Here is a 13,611-nt window from a genome sequence, read left to right as displayed (position 1 = left end):
CAGCTATGTGCCTAATTATTTTATTATCCTAAGGTATTATCGCTATGAGAGATATTTAAAAAAAAACTTGACGCATCTACGTTGGTCTCCAAAGGAAACAATTTTAATGGGGAAGATCATTAGTGTCCAAAATGTCAATTAACATTGTCGTTGACTTTACGAGTTTTTGGTGTTATCTTAGATGTTTGTGTCAAAATGTAAATTTTATAATTTATGTAAGTTTTAGCTACTGCCCGCGGGCCCACCCGGTACAAGTCGATAATCATGACACGGGAACATAAAATCGGGACAAAAATCTAGTTATAAACTATCTATTTGGCAAGCTTCGTCTAAATGCGTTCAGTGGTTTTTGCGTGAAAGAATAACAAACTTCACTACGTACACACTTTTGCGTTTATAATATTAGAAGGATTTCTTGCGTATCGTAGTATCAATTTACGATCGTCGTTCGCCTCGACTCGTTGCGACAATCGTGCGTCGATGAGTTTAGGAACAATCAATGTATTTATTCAAGTGTGTGCGATTTATTTGCTGCACACATTGTACAGTATTATTGCCAGAACACGATCCATACTCGTGAAGACTACATTTTGTACGGACTAGACCAGAATTACCTGTATCATTATAATGGTTTCCTGTATAGCCCGCTTGTCATTATTTCGACCATCAATTTTAAGCACATACGATAATTATTACGTTTTAGTTCGATAGCTAACAGCTACAGCTAATATGAATAAAATCATTCAATTGGTGTTTTTTTTTTTATAATTATAATATCTATTCTAATTAAGTTCTGTGTAACCTTAAATTTTGATCTGATATTCCTATTTTTTTAAATAAATAAATAGTGCAGTTAAATAATGAAACATTTTCATAAAGATTATTCTACAACTACCAACTTCCTAGTTGCAACTGAGGAAGTAAAACAGATTGGTTAAAAAACCACAATTAATAGCTATGAACTGATAAGCGATCATTAATAAACCAGACCTAAGTGAATGACTAGAAACATGCATCGGTTCATTGAAACCGAAGACACGAAACCAAAACAAAATGATCCCCATGTACAGTAAGGTCCTAGCAAAATTACAATTTAACAGTTCATAACAAAATGGTCTGAGTAACAAGTTTTATTAGCGGCTTATCGCCTGTTAATTGTGTAGGAAAATGAGGGAATTAGGTTACGTAGTATAACTACATTTAATAGAAAGAAGAAAATAAGCCTTTAACGAAAGAAAACTTAAATCTTTAACGATTTAAGTCAAGTGATATTTAATAAGGTGTTTGGTTGTCCTTAAAAGTCGAATGCTGCTTATACAAGTATTTTAAAAGTACTTGACATAGCTTGAGTTGGCGTGAAGACCGAGTAAACGAACAATATATGTACGTGTAACTACGCTACGCCATTGAAAATATTCTAAGAGATCGCACAATCAGTGACGGTACACACATATTTATCTCGGGCCAAAAGTACAACGATTGTAATTCAATGAGCTTGGATGTTGGGAACGTTTCATACAACTAGGTATTTCTTGTTCCAAACAATCAGTGCTAAAGTATACTCGGAGCTCGAATAGAAAATTGAGTAAAAAAATTGGACAAAAAAATATCAACGCCTGAATGAATAGTACTGAAACTAATTTAAGTTATGATTAAGTATCAATCTATCAGTTGTGAAAGTTGCGAGAGAGATATTATAATAATTATAAAAAATATAATCATAAATCTTTAAAGTTGTGGTTTGTAAGTTGCACAAGGAAAATGCTGCGTTATTGACATTATCGCAAAATGTGTCATAACGCATACACAAGTATGTATTTGGCCATTCATGCATGTAATAAAACTAAACGTGTTTGTCGTTTTAATAAAAATACTTGTTTTTATTCCACCTTTCCGTGACAAGCTCCTGAGCAACATAGTAATAACAGCTTCACAGATTCTATCACAATATATTTTGACATCTGTATTTATGTGTTATCACAGTTTTCATATTACGAAACTAAACGCAAGAGAGATAAAAAGAAAAAAATAGATAACGTGATTAAAAAAAACTTAATGCTTTTCTAAAACGTATTTGTGATTAAATGCACTGGTTGCAGTCGTTTTAGTCTTTCTCATTTATAATAGTACTACATCACTAGTTCTTAGTCCAAATATTTGGACCTACCTACTTGCAAACCTGGTCACGTTATCTCTTCATACTACATTTTAATTTTCGGTTAAATCTGCGAGCAAGTGTTTCGCATTGGATGTGCTTACATTATTATGCTAATCAATTCTATTGTTATATCAAACCAGAATAATTAAAGTTAACGTTTTTTTTTTTCAAGTAACAAGGTAAAGTTTCGTCGTATTTGTAAACACCATTAAGACTACGAATTTGGATTCTTGGTTTTTATTTTTGTAAATTAATTACCGGTATAACCCTTCGAGTACGGAGCGCATAATATTGGTACTAAAGATTTTGTAAATTGGACTTAACTGCTTTGTAATAAGGTCGATGAAACTCAAACTTTTGTCATCTGCTTGTGGACCATTGTACCGAAAATAATGAATTACCTCCGTATTATGATGGCCCATTTATAAAGATTTGTAAAAACTACAATGTTTACTTCATTATTGTGCTGAATCAGGGAAAACCCAGTTTGTATCCTTGTATTTAATATTAGCGGTCAAATTAGATTACGGGCCAGTGCCTTTAAAAGTTATCTCTACAGGTTGAGCCTGTATATTAGGCCATCGTTGTTGAGCCCTGCAAGTTCCTCTACGGTGTCTTGTGTAAATCCGTCCTTAGGGCTCCACCGGACAGCCGTGGAAGCAGCCTTAGATTTAAATAGCGGACGCTCTACCCGTCCTATCTCCCATTCATTAACATAACTGTCTCAAAACTGAACGCTTATCGACTAATTAGTATTAAAAGCCAACAAGATTTGAGCGCTCCGTATAAAGAATTCACTTTGATATAGTTTGTCACCGTTTATATGTTAATGAGGAAGGCAAACAGGTCGTGCGTGTTCCACTAGTTTAGAAGTATGGGGAGCTTATGCATGTGCAGGAGAAAATACTTTGTAAACGAAAATTCTGGTCCAGAAACAGAAACCTCTTTGGTTTGTTCGGGTGTAGGGGTGTTTTGTCAAAATTTCAGGATGTAAAGCACGAAAATTGATAAGACATTCTCCACTTAATTTCGTAAAGATAAATATAATGTATAGAAACAAACATCCTGTAATAACGACATCAATTCCTAAACGGAACTTGAAATGGCAATTCCAAATAAGGTTAAATAAATAGATAAAAAGAGGATGTAGAACATTAGTGCTGTGTATATCTCATTTGCTAGAATGATTAATAGTCGACCGAATATTGGGTCGCACTAGCAGTATTCTTACCGACAAGTTTTTCGTCTCTCATATAAGTTAACCTAGAAACGCAGATCACGATGTTCACTAACAGGATACTGTCGTAAGATACACTAACGGTTGTTTGAGGCGCCACTCACTGACACTCAGGCCGTCATGATTGGACCGAGGTCCTTGTTCTCAAACCGAGCATAAATACCTCTCGCGATACTCACAAAATTGATGCGACAACAGTCTCCCGTACATTAACATAAATTTTTATTTTATTGCTATATAAAATCACGATGGAGCCGCGCCTAAATGACTTGTTTTCTTTCGGGACCTAAATTATACGCTGCAAAAACATAAATTTCATCTTTGACGCACCTTCGAAAATCTTTCTCTTTAAAACAATAAACTAATGTAGTTTTCACATTTGACACAGATCTGTATTTAAATGAACTATGGCGACTGATATCGCAGGATTTCTTCTTATATCTGCAGTTGTGTATAAGGCGTATGACATGCTAATAAGAACGCACGTTTTCTTCTAGAAACATGTTTCATTTATTTTTATTTTGGCACGGTATGAAAATACTCTTACGGTCATTTAGTTCCGGTTAAATAGGTCACCGTACATCGATTGTTTATTTTCATTAACTGAAAGCCTTGACAGAGAGTCCGAGTGCATTTGCCTACATTGCCAAATCCACATACGGGCGACGCACTCAAATAACCAGTTCCTTCGCTTATCTCGGCATCCATTCGAGACCGGTTACAGCCAACAATAGGCGTGTTCTTAAGACCAATATAACCTGGAAAATAATTGAATTTTGCCGGACAAAAAACAGTATCTACATGCGCAAACATGCAACAATCTTCGGCCGCAATCCTAAAATGTCAATTCCATTTGAATGTTGCTAGTCATTCAATGAATGTATGTCGTGTCGGGAAAAAACTTGTATTTTATTTTATTGAAATGTATTGAACATAAATTGCTATCAAGCTCCGTTCTGGTGCGAAGTCGATAGCGGCTGGCGCGGGTGGGATCACTCCCGTTCATTAATATCAAGTGGCTTCGACAACTAATCATTGCTGCTAGGAAATGTTTAGATCTAAATAATGAAAATAATGATGTATATAGAAAATAATCTACGTGTTATTTTACAGCTACAAATAAATTAGAATCACAAAATAAATTGGAAACTTAAAAAGGTAGTAGAATAGTTGCTATTGCTCGAGTACCGTCTCCAATTGGCCAATTCAATCACCAAAACGTGATGTTTTCATTTCTTTTAATGGCGTTGCTTTGTCAATTTCAATTAGGTAAGGAATAAAACACGGTTCATGTAGATATGTAACTGGCAACGTTGTACAGGAATTGTAGACTTAACTGCTTTTAAATTCCTTGGAATATTATTGAAATTGTTTTGATATCTACTCGCATAGGTGGTAGGTACAGTAGTCACAACAGTGTACTCATTGTAATACGTGACGAACGTCATTAGGCATGGTTTAAACAAGTGTAAATTTTTGTTCTTATCCTACGTTTTCACTTGTTTTAAGCACATCCCAAACGTCAAATTAAGAGTGAAACAAGATCTACGAGTAACTACTAGAACGTCGTTTAAATAAAATAAAAATATCCAATGAATTATATGGAATTTCTATAAAAGTTAAATTTTAAAAATTGTAAACCATTTTCTTATATGAAAGAAAATGGTTTGTATAATTTCTCGACCGCGTCATGAACTACTGCACGTGAAAAATGCACCGTAAAATCGTAATGAAGTTTACATTACTAAATTAATCTTGCCCGTACCTTGTACATTTAAATGATTGTAATTATCATGACATTGAAATTTAAAAAGGAATTCTTCTGTATTGGGTTTTAATATATTTATGAAATATTGTAATTATAGAAACTAAGCGTTTATAACAAAGAGGTTTAAAATAATAATACTTTTTGCCGCGTTTATTTTGCTTTTTTATATTATTTTAGAGTTTTCCTTTTACCAGTGTTTTAGATTCAAGTTTACATTGTTGTTTTTTACGACGTAGTTGTATGCCTAAACGACTTACTGATTTACGATGGCTAATGCCTTAATACTCGTGGTCTTTAAAAAACATCAATTCAATTTCTTACAACAGCCTTTGTAAATGTTTTTTTCAGTGAAAATAAAAATAATGTTTCATATATAATCTTTTTTATATCACAAAATATGACGCTTGTCAATCCATCATTAATTTAAATATTGAATGCTTTACATTACTTATATAACACACATGTTTCCAAGATTCGCAAAAAAAAACGCCTTGACGAATTTTAAGCGTTGCGATTTTCATATATTGGGTTATAATATTGAATTCAGTTTTATCGGAGACTTATAACTTAACACGTTGCGTATAATAAAACTGGTTTAGATAATGAAACAGCTATTGTTACTTCAACGGCCTTTCTCTCAAACATATAATTTCCATCCATTTGTAACTCCCTTCTGGGAACTTGGCATTAAATACATAAAATAAAATTTAAATTTAAAAAAACATAAATTAAAAAAAAAACAAAATAAATTGTACCTACTACAGAAAACGTTGAGGAGGTCGCTTTTGAAGTTGTTTAAAAAAGTCTTTAAATTAAAACATCTAAGTTCGATAAAGATTTAAAAAAATCTGAATTTCTTCAAAATACAAACAACTAAATTTAGTGTTAAAGGCATGTTAAACTCTCAGTTTATGTAACATGGTTTCCACCTCCACATATCGCAGCACAAACCGACCAACATCTAGCCAGATCAAACTAGTTATATCCAGATTATTTGAAATAACGACGCATTATTTTAAACGTTTTTCGTCCGCGCTTCGCGGATCTTGGTGGCTTGTATGATTGTATCGAAGGCCTCATTGGCCTGATATAATTTGCTAAGTACCTTCTGTACATCAAAGGACTTCCTGCGATACACTGACGTCAGCAATAATAAATAACTAGTGTGCAAAAAAGAATAATTATTGTACGATTGCTGTTACTATTGAAGAATATTTTTCCGGCATAAATATCTAGACTTTTCCAGACTTCAGAAAAGGAGGAAGTTCCGTGTTTTATGTATCACCGATTAATCTGGAAACTGCAGACCGACTTCAAAAATTGTATTTACCAAACACGACTGGTTTAATAACATGCTTATTCGTTGTAGACGGGCTGAGCCTTTGAAAACTCACGTTGCTTCTTAAAGAAGTTTCGAAATCGCGGACGGAACGTAAACACGTCCTCTGGCGTCGTCACCCTACTTACGACATTCGCTATGATAACATAGACCTGAGTTCCAAGTGTTCCAACACTAACAACTATATTACACAAAGAATTGGATGAAGTTTCACCATTATTAATTCAATTTAATTGATAAATATTTTTTATTTTATTTATTCTATTTAATTTAGCATAAGTTGTCGTTCTAAAAATGAAAAGTGTATTTGTATTTTAAATTCATTTTTTAAATATTTCATTGTAATTGGTTAACATTTCGATTTATTTTATTTATTGAATATACATTTTACTTTATTTACACCACAATAATTGTAAACGCGAAGTAAATAAATTAGAAAACTAAAGTCTTTTACAAAATATTAATGTGTATCATTAAATGAATAAGCTGGCGTGTTTTTGTACACATTAAACAAGTTGTACCCATAAAACTGATAATCATCAGTTTAGTGCTATTAAAAACGAGCTGTCACTTATTTTTTATATTTCTTTAGTCCATTTGTAAATGTTACACCCAGTTATGTATATTGATTGCCGTAATTAATTCATTGGTTCCTAAAGTCGAATAAAACGGTCATTTTTTTTTTTGTTTTTATGACGAAATTTGGAACAGCGCTTTGGTGGGTCATTGCCTGCTTTTGCTAATAAAATTGAATATATTTTTATTCATCTTTGGGTGACTACAAAATAATTATATTTTTTAGTTTGATAAAACTAGTGCTTAAAATGGAAGCTTCAGGCAGACTAAACAAGACAAACTATCTTTTTTTAAATGAACAGTTTAAAGCCTGCAGCTGCGCATGTAGCGCCATCTTGTGGGTAGGTAAAACTTAAATCAGTCTCATCTAACTGTAGTCAATATAAACATGCCTCTAGTTAGAAAAAAATAGAAACTCGAATAAATATTTAAATAACCGTATGGAATTATTATCTATGCAAAGATTGTTTTTTATTTCCATTTTGTTTCACGCGGGTATCGAACCCGTATTCGCGCGACTCAAATGATTTCCTACATATAGCATAGGTAGTTAAAAAAAAATGTATATTTTTTTAAAGATTAATATTGGAAAAGTATGATGTCTTAAGTGCATGAACAAATAACCATATTTTACCTTGTATTTCATTCGATAAAGTATTAATTTACAATTTTTATTCATACTATAAGGAAAATCGGCACATTGTTTCATGTTTTATGTGGTAATATTTTTTACTGCTCAATTTTATTGGTTCTAATCAATTTAATTTTAATGTTTCCCAGAAAATATGCAAATATATACATTTTCACATGTTTATTTATTTTCTTCTCTCCGCCTAATCCCTGCTTAAATGACTATACATTTTTAACGTTATATTGTTATTTTATTGTTCGAAAAATACATTATGAGTTACAAAAACTATTAAACATAATTGAATGTACATATATTTACACTGATATAAGTATTGCTGTACGTTTTAAGTTATCTTTCATTACACTAATTATTACTTAATTAATTGTGTACAAAGCAAGAACATTATGTATCTGCCATACACGTTCATGATAATACAAGGGAGGACTGCAGACATTTCAACATTATTTACAATTACAAATGCTTCAAATGTAATTCAACATTTTAATTGTTTATCCATATTTTATGGTTTCGCTGCATTATGTTTTTAAAATAGTGTTGTGTGTACCAGCCGTGAGTAGATAATACCCGAACAAAAGAACGAAACATACGCGACGAATGGCACGCCGCTTTTCACGGTAATATCAAGTGAACACAAAAATTGTTAAATCTAGAAAAGGCAAATAAATATTCGTAGCCACAACCAATATTCCGTGGCTTTTACAAATCACAACGGCGGCGGTCACTGATTATTTACAAATACCGTCAGAGTTGTTAACCTTACAACGTGCATGTACGATAGGTTAATTAAGTATTGGTAGACGGAGTTGTGCTGAGGGTGCGCGACCGCCGCCGCATACTCCGCGAGTTGCAGATCGCGACAAGTAGTGAAGGCGCCAGAGGACGGCGCCGCGACAACACTCCTTTCAAGGAGGTGTCGGTCTATTGGAAAGTAACATCGAAACAAAATTATCGACTTCGGACGTAACTCGCAAGTGCAGACAGTCGCTGTGCCTAGTAATAAAAAAAAATAAAAAAAAAACTCACCTGTCGATATATTTCAGAGGTCCACACCGCTGCGGATTCCTTGTAGGTGTCTCGTGTCAAGAGAGTAGTCCGGTTTTGCATTCACGTACCGAAGCACGATCACACTGCGTGAGAGAAAGGGCGCGCAACTCGTTCACAAGTGAACACTATCGCGTGTTGTGCCTCGGCGGTGCGCTGCGAGAGTGGGCGTCGCGAAAGCGTGTTGGCGTTCGCGGGTCTCAGCTTGAACTGGAGGCCGCGAGGTGCGGGGGCCACTTTATGCTAGCGCGCCACCCCGCCGGCGCGGCGGCGCCCGCGCAGCCTGCAGCCTGCACCCGCCGCACGCGCCACACGCGCTCCCCTGAAAAATACATTCATCATCCAACCTTATCCTATCATTTTCCTCACTAGCAACGAACAATGTACACCCACCATAGTAGGTACAAACTTATTGTTAATTCAAGTTTTTGCTAATTTAAAAATATCATTGAAAGTATAACGCGGTTTTCATCGCCTCTTATTGTTAACCACATTATTTGTTGTCAACACAAATAGCATTGTTTAACATTAAACTTAATTGTAGGCACTAGCCTGAATGATGACAGACAGGAAAAGTATGAGATTTAACTATGTGCTAAGTATATATTTTTTCTTAAATCTATTGTATTTTATTTGAATAACTTTCCTCACGAAAAACGAACAATAACGAAAAACTACCAACGTTATTGCACATTTTTTTTGAACTGAATAATTCTAATTATTCAACATTTGTCATATATTTTCAGGTAGGTACTAAAAATAATATTGTATTTCAATTTTTAGGTAAAGAACTACGCGCTAACGAGAATGTGATCCATACAAAAGACAATCTGGAAAAGAGATTATTTCTGCAAAAAATACTTTTAAATAATTAGGAAGTTAAGTTGAAAATGCTACTTAAATTACTTAGACATTTTTACTTTCAATAAAAGATAGTTAAAATGAGTAAGTACCTATACCTACAGAATCTGAAGATAGCAGCTAAGAAATTATCTGAAATAATATATTATCCTTCTAATTTCAAGGAAAATATATGTTGACAGCAACTGTAGGTATACCTAAATGAGTCAGAAACAAATGGAAAATACCTCAGAGTTAGGACTTTTGCGATTATAGAACCCGGTAAACGTCTCATTAATTAATTTGGACGAATAACCTAACTAAAAATTCATACTTTTATAAATTTGGTGTACATATTTCCTTAAAAATATAAACGTTGAAGTAATAAACTCCATCAGGATTCAAACCTGTTACCAGTGGATCATCACTCCAAAAATGTAAACATTATAGTTAGATGACAATAATAAATTATCTCTTACTTCCATTTTAAAGCAAATCTTTAAGTTATTCTAAGGCTTTGAAAAAATTAAACAAACGGGAAGGGCCGAGCTACATCCAAAAAAAGAAAATCCCAATAGCTTTTATCAAACTATTACGATAAGAAAAGGGAATTTTAGCTTTGAATGTGCAAGTACTCAATACTTCATTGCTTCAATATTATACATCTTAACATATAGGTTATAATTGAGAACAGTATGGACACTGTCGTGTAAAGTAATTGCACCAAAGCTTAAAACATTTCAAAAGCCTTAGCTTCCGCCTACCCATACAAACGTGCTCATCTCCAAGGTTAAGCATCAGACACATGTACTAAGTATGTGTCTGTTAATGTCCATCATTATAACAAGATAAGTAATAAAAAAATAGCCAGGTCACCCTCTTAATAGTCTTCTTGCTAATCAGAATAAAGGACAGGTGTATTATCTGGGTACTTTATTGTACCACATTCAATGCAACACAATGTTCTATTATACGTAAGAAAAACAGGATGACAATTTGTAAAATTGCCTTATTAACCTTAAACTAGTTGTTACTGTCAACTTAGGCTAACGTCGGCAGATGTTAAGAGCAAGAGTTTCATTATTATTAATTGGATACTCCTTTGATAAAGTCACGTTGCAAAGGGATTCACTTGAAAACAGTCATTATATACGCCTAGAACGTTTCCGAAGTGCCTGCTTTAGTTAAAGTGGAAAATTTTGTCACAATTGAATAAAACTAAGTTTTTTGTAATTTCTGTCCAGCAAATCTTAGTTTTCTGCTGCTAATCCAAGACCTCTTTTCAGTTTGCTTCCTGGCAGGTAAGCATTTACTTTTCAGTCTTTCTTGCCTTTATTTACCGATAGTCAGAAAATTATTGGTCAATTATTTAAATTCAGTTCCAGATAATAAGAGATCTGATACGTAATTCATATACCCAAAACATTTGTTTTTATTCATGTTTTTAGGTGTAAAATATTTTTTCTATCCACCGTTTTTTAATATATTTCAATTTCAGATCACTTGTGCAGCTCATTAGCTCTTGTACTTTTATGGGGCCAAACATCAATTATTAAAAAAAAACTGTCATTAAAAAAAACAAGTTGTATACAGGATCAACTCTCATTTTAACTTTTAAAAACTTACTAAGTATTCTGTGACTCCAATCATTCAATGTAAACGATGAAAGCATCTAAATGGATAAAATTTAACATAGATCTAAAGTAATCTAAACTCGAACAAGAAGTTCTACAGGAACAAGATTGAGATATAATTGTTTCTATGAGGTGTGATGCAATTTTTGATCGATTCTCTCAACTACATCTGTATCAGCAAAGGGCAAACTAAGAATCAATTGATATAGATGAAAATAAATGTGAATTGCAATACAAATGCAATAAATATTAATTGAAATGCTTCACTGTTACACTACACTATTGATTCGAGAACTCATGTTGTATTTATTGATGTTTTTACAATTATATTAAGATCCAATGTATTTCTTATGTTTTAAGTATTCTGCTTGTTGTGCTAAGCTCGCTCAGAGGGTCTTCCAACAAGCCTTAAAATGATAGTATTTTGGTTGTAGAAACGTGATAGCGCTATGTACGGATAACAGCGCCATCTCTGTTTCGTGCACCCAACAATGTACTTAAAGGCGTGGTGGAAAGCCCCATGTTGTTGGTGGGGTGATTGAGACGTATTTTGCCAGTGCTGGAAGCTTACCAACTTTTATTACTTGTCTAGAGTCGTGAGAGGGTTCTGCACTGCGAGAAGCGGCATCTATCCCACAACTTTAGTAACATTATTTTAAAAGGTGGGAGCAGGCTAAAACGAGGATAGTATCGAAGGATTCTAGAGGCTTGTTGAGGGGGAGAAGGACAAAGTATATAGAAGACTAAGACCAGTAATAAATTATAAGATTAATAACTTACCTTTTAAATCAAATTCTTTCAGTAGCTCTTTCAGTGCATTTTCGCTCCTCCTCAACGTCACAAAAAAGTTAAAATTTCCATCAACTGAAAACTTGATGTTTTTTATAAAATATAAATCTAATACGAAAGGTATCGGTCACCATTGCAAAGGAAATAAATCAGGCACGAATGAGACTCCTGCCAGGACTTAAATAGTTAGTAATAGTCAGTAGAGTTACCGTCGAACATAGGTATTAAAACATCATTCTGTTTTATATACTAAAAGCAATTGTCAGAACATACAATGGTGTTATATTAGGTTTAGTACTAAACGCATGTTTTGTGCTGTGGCGCAAGCTACCGTAAACATTGCTGCTTTCGTGGTGGACTTATAATGAATCAGCCAGGCGTGGTGGAAACCCTGTTTAATCCCACTGCTGGTATTGGTACAGAAAGAAGAATTGATCATCAACCTTGCTTGCTGGAGGTTGGCGATTTTAGAATCTAGAAATTCTTCCACTACGTTTACAACTTTTTCGATCACTGTTTATCATTTTGCGGTTCTTCTGATCCAAGCTACCAAAAAAATCTATCGTTCAAGACAACATCTTGATACGATATGTAAACTATTTCAGGGTAAGAATAAAACTTAACTAACTTTCTTCAAAAATGACCCCAGCTCGAAACTTAAACGTAAAGAGACACCCAGACTCAGGACAAGCATTCGATAGACCTCGTGTCGTGTACATAGTTTTTTGTTTCAGGATTAAAATGTAAAAAAACTTTAACCGACTTAGTATCTATGTACTTAGTACATCAAGGTACTTGGGATTCCCAAATGGGGTATTGCAGTGTTGCAAACATTTTCAAGAACAGATTTGCCAGATAAAGTACTGAAGTACAAAAGCGTCACGTTTGGTAGTTTAGTGCCTTTTAAATAGGTATTATCTCACAAGTCTATCGTGTTAATATTTCCTCCTGCATTTATTATGTTCTTCCTTCAAATGTAAAAAAAAGAACAGTCTTTTGTATGAATGTCAAGGTTTATTGCTAGTTATGTTAATTCAATTGAAATCAGTTCATTATTTGACATATATAAGTATTGTTATTTATTTGTGGTGTTTTTTTTTATTGCTCGTGTTACCATTGTTACTTTTTCTAGTTTAATTGAGTTGTATACACCTATGTGATACTGTATTACGTGAACAGACACTAAGCTGGCATTAAATTATCTACTTATGATAAATAATATGACAAAATATCGGTCCAAGATGGCCTCTGCTACAAAATGGCGGATTTTATTTGATTTTTCACAAATGTCTTAGAACAGAAATAAAATAAAATAACTTGAGTATTATATACACTAATAAAGAAAAAAATCAGATCCAAGTACCAACAGGGTTTTTTTTAATATTTTAAATATATAAACACACAACCGCTTTTGCTGCTTTAACCAGAGATAAAAAAACTGAGTAAGTACAATTAATTGTGAGGCAAAGATGTTAATTACACTTGAAGGTATTCTAAGCCATATTACTTAGTGACAAAATGTTAGCGTGAGTAACACATCCTGTCATAGTAATTTTATGCAATTTGTTTATTGTTTA

General features: G+C 33.5%; 1 long non-coding RNA gene across 1 annotated transcript in view; it reads right to left on the bottom strand.

Moving 5' to 3' along the window:
* The window catches only part of LOC113507443, a 41,259-nt gene extending 29,049 nt beyond the window's left edge, over positions 1-12,210 (bottom strand). Inside the window, exons 1-2 of the long non-coding RNA XR_003401857.1 lie at positions 12,026-12,210; positions 8,754-9,093 (exon numbers count right to left, since the gene is read on the bottom strand). This is a non-coding gene — a long non-coding RNA (uncharacterized LOC113507443). The remainder of the gene's footprint in view (positions 1-8,753; positions 9,094-12,025) is intronic.
* Positions 12,211-13,611: the final 1,401 nt, after the last annotated feature.

This window comes from Trichoplusia ni, unplaced genomic scaffold (genome assembly GCF_003590095.1).
Source record: "Trichoplusia ni isolate ovarian cell line Hi5 unplaced genomic scaffold, tn1 tig00002118, whole genome shotgun sequence".
In the NCBI taxonomy this organism is placed as follows: domain Eukaryota; kingdom Metazoa; phylum Arthropoda; class Insecta; order Lepidoptera; family Noctuidae; genus Trichoplusia; species Trichoplusia ni.
Note: the sequence above shows the minus strand (reverse complement) of the source record. Positions and strands in the feature narration are given on the sequence as shown.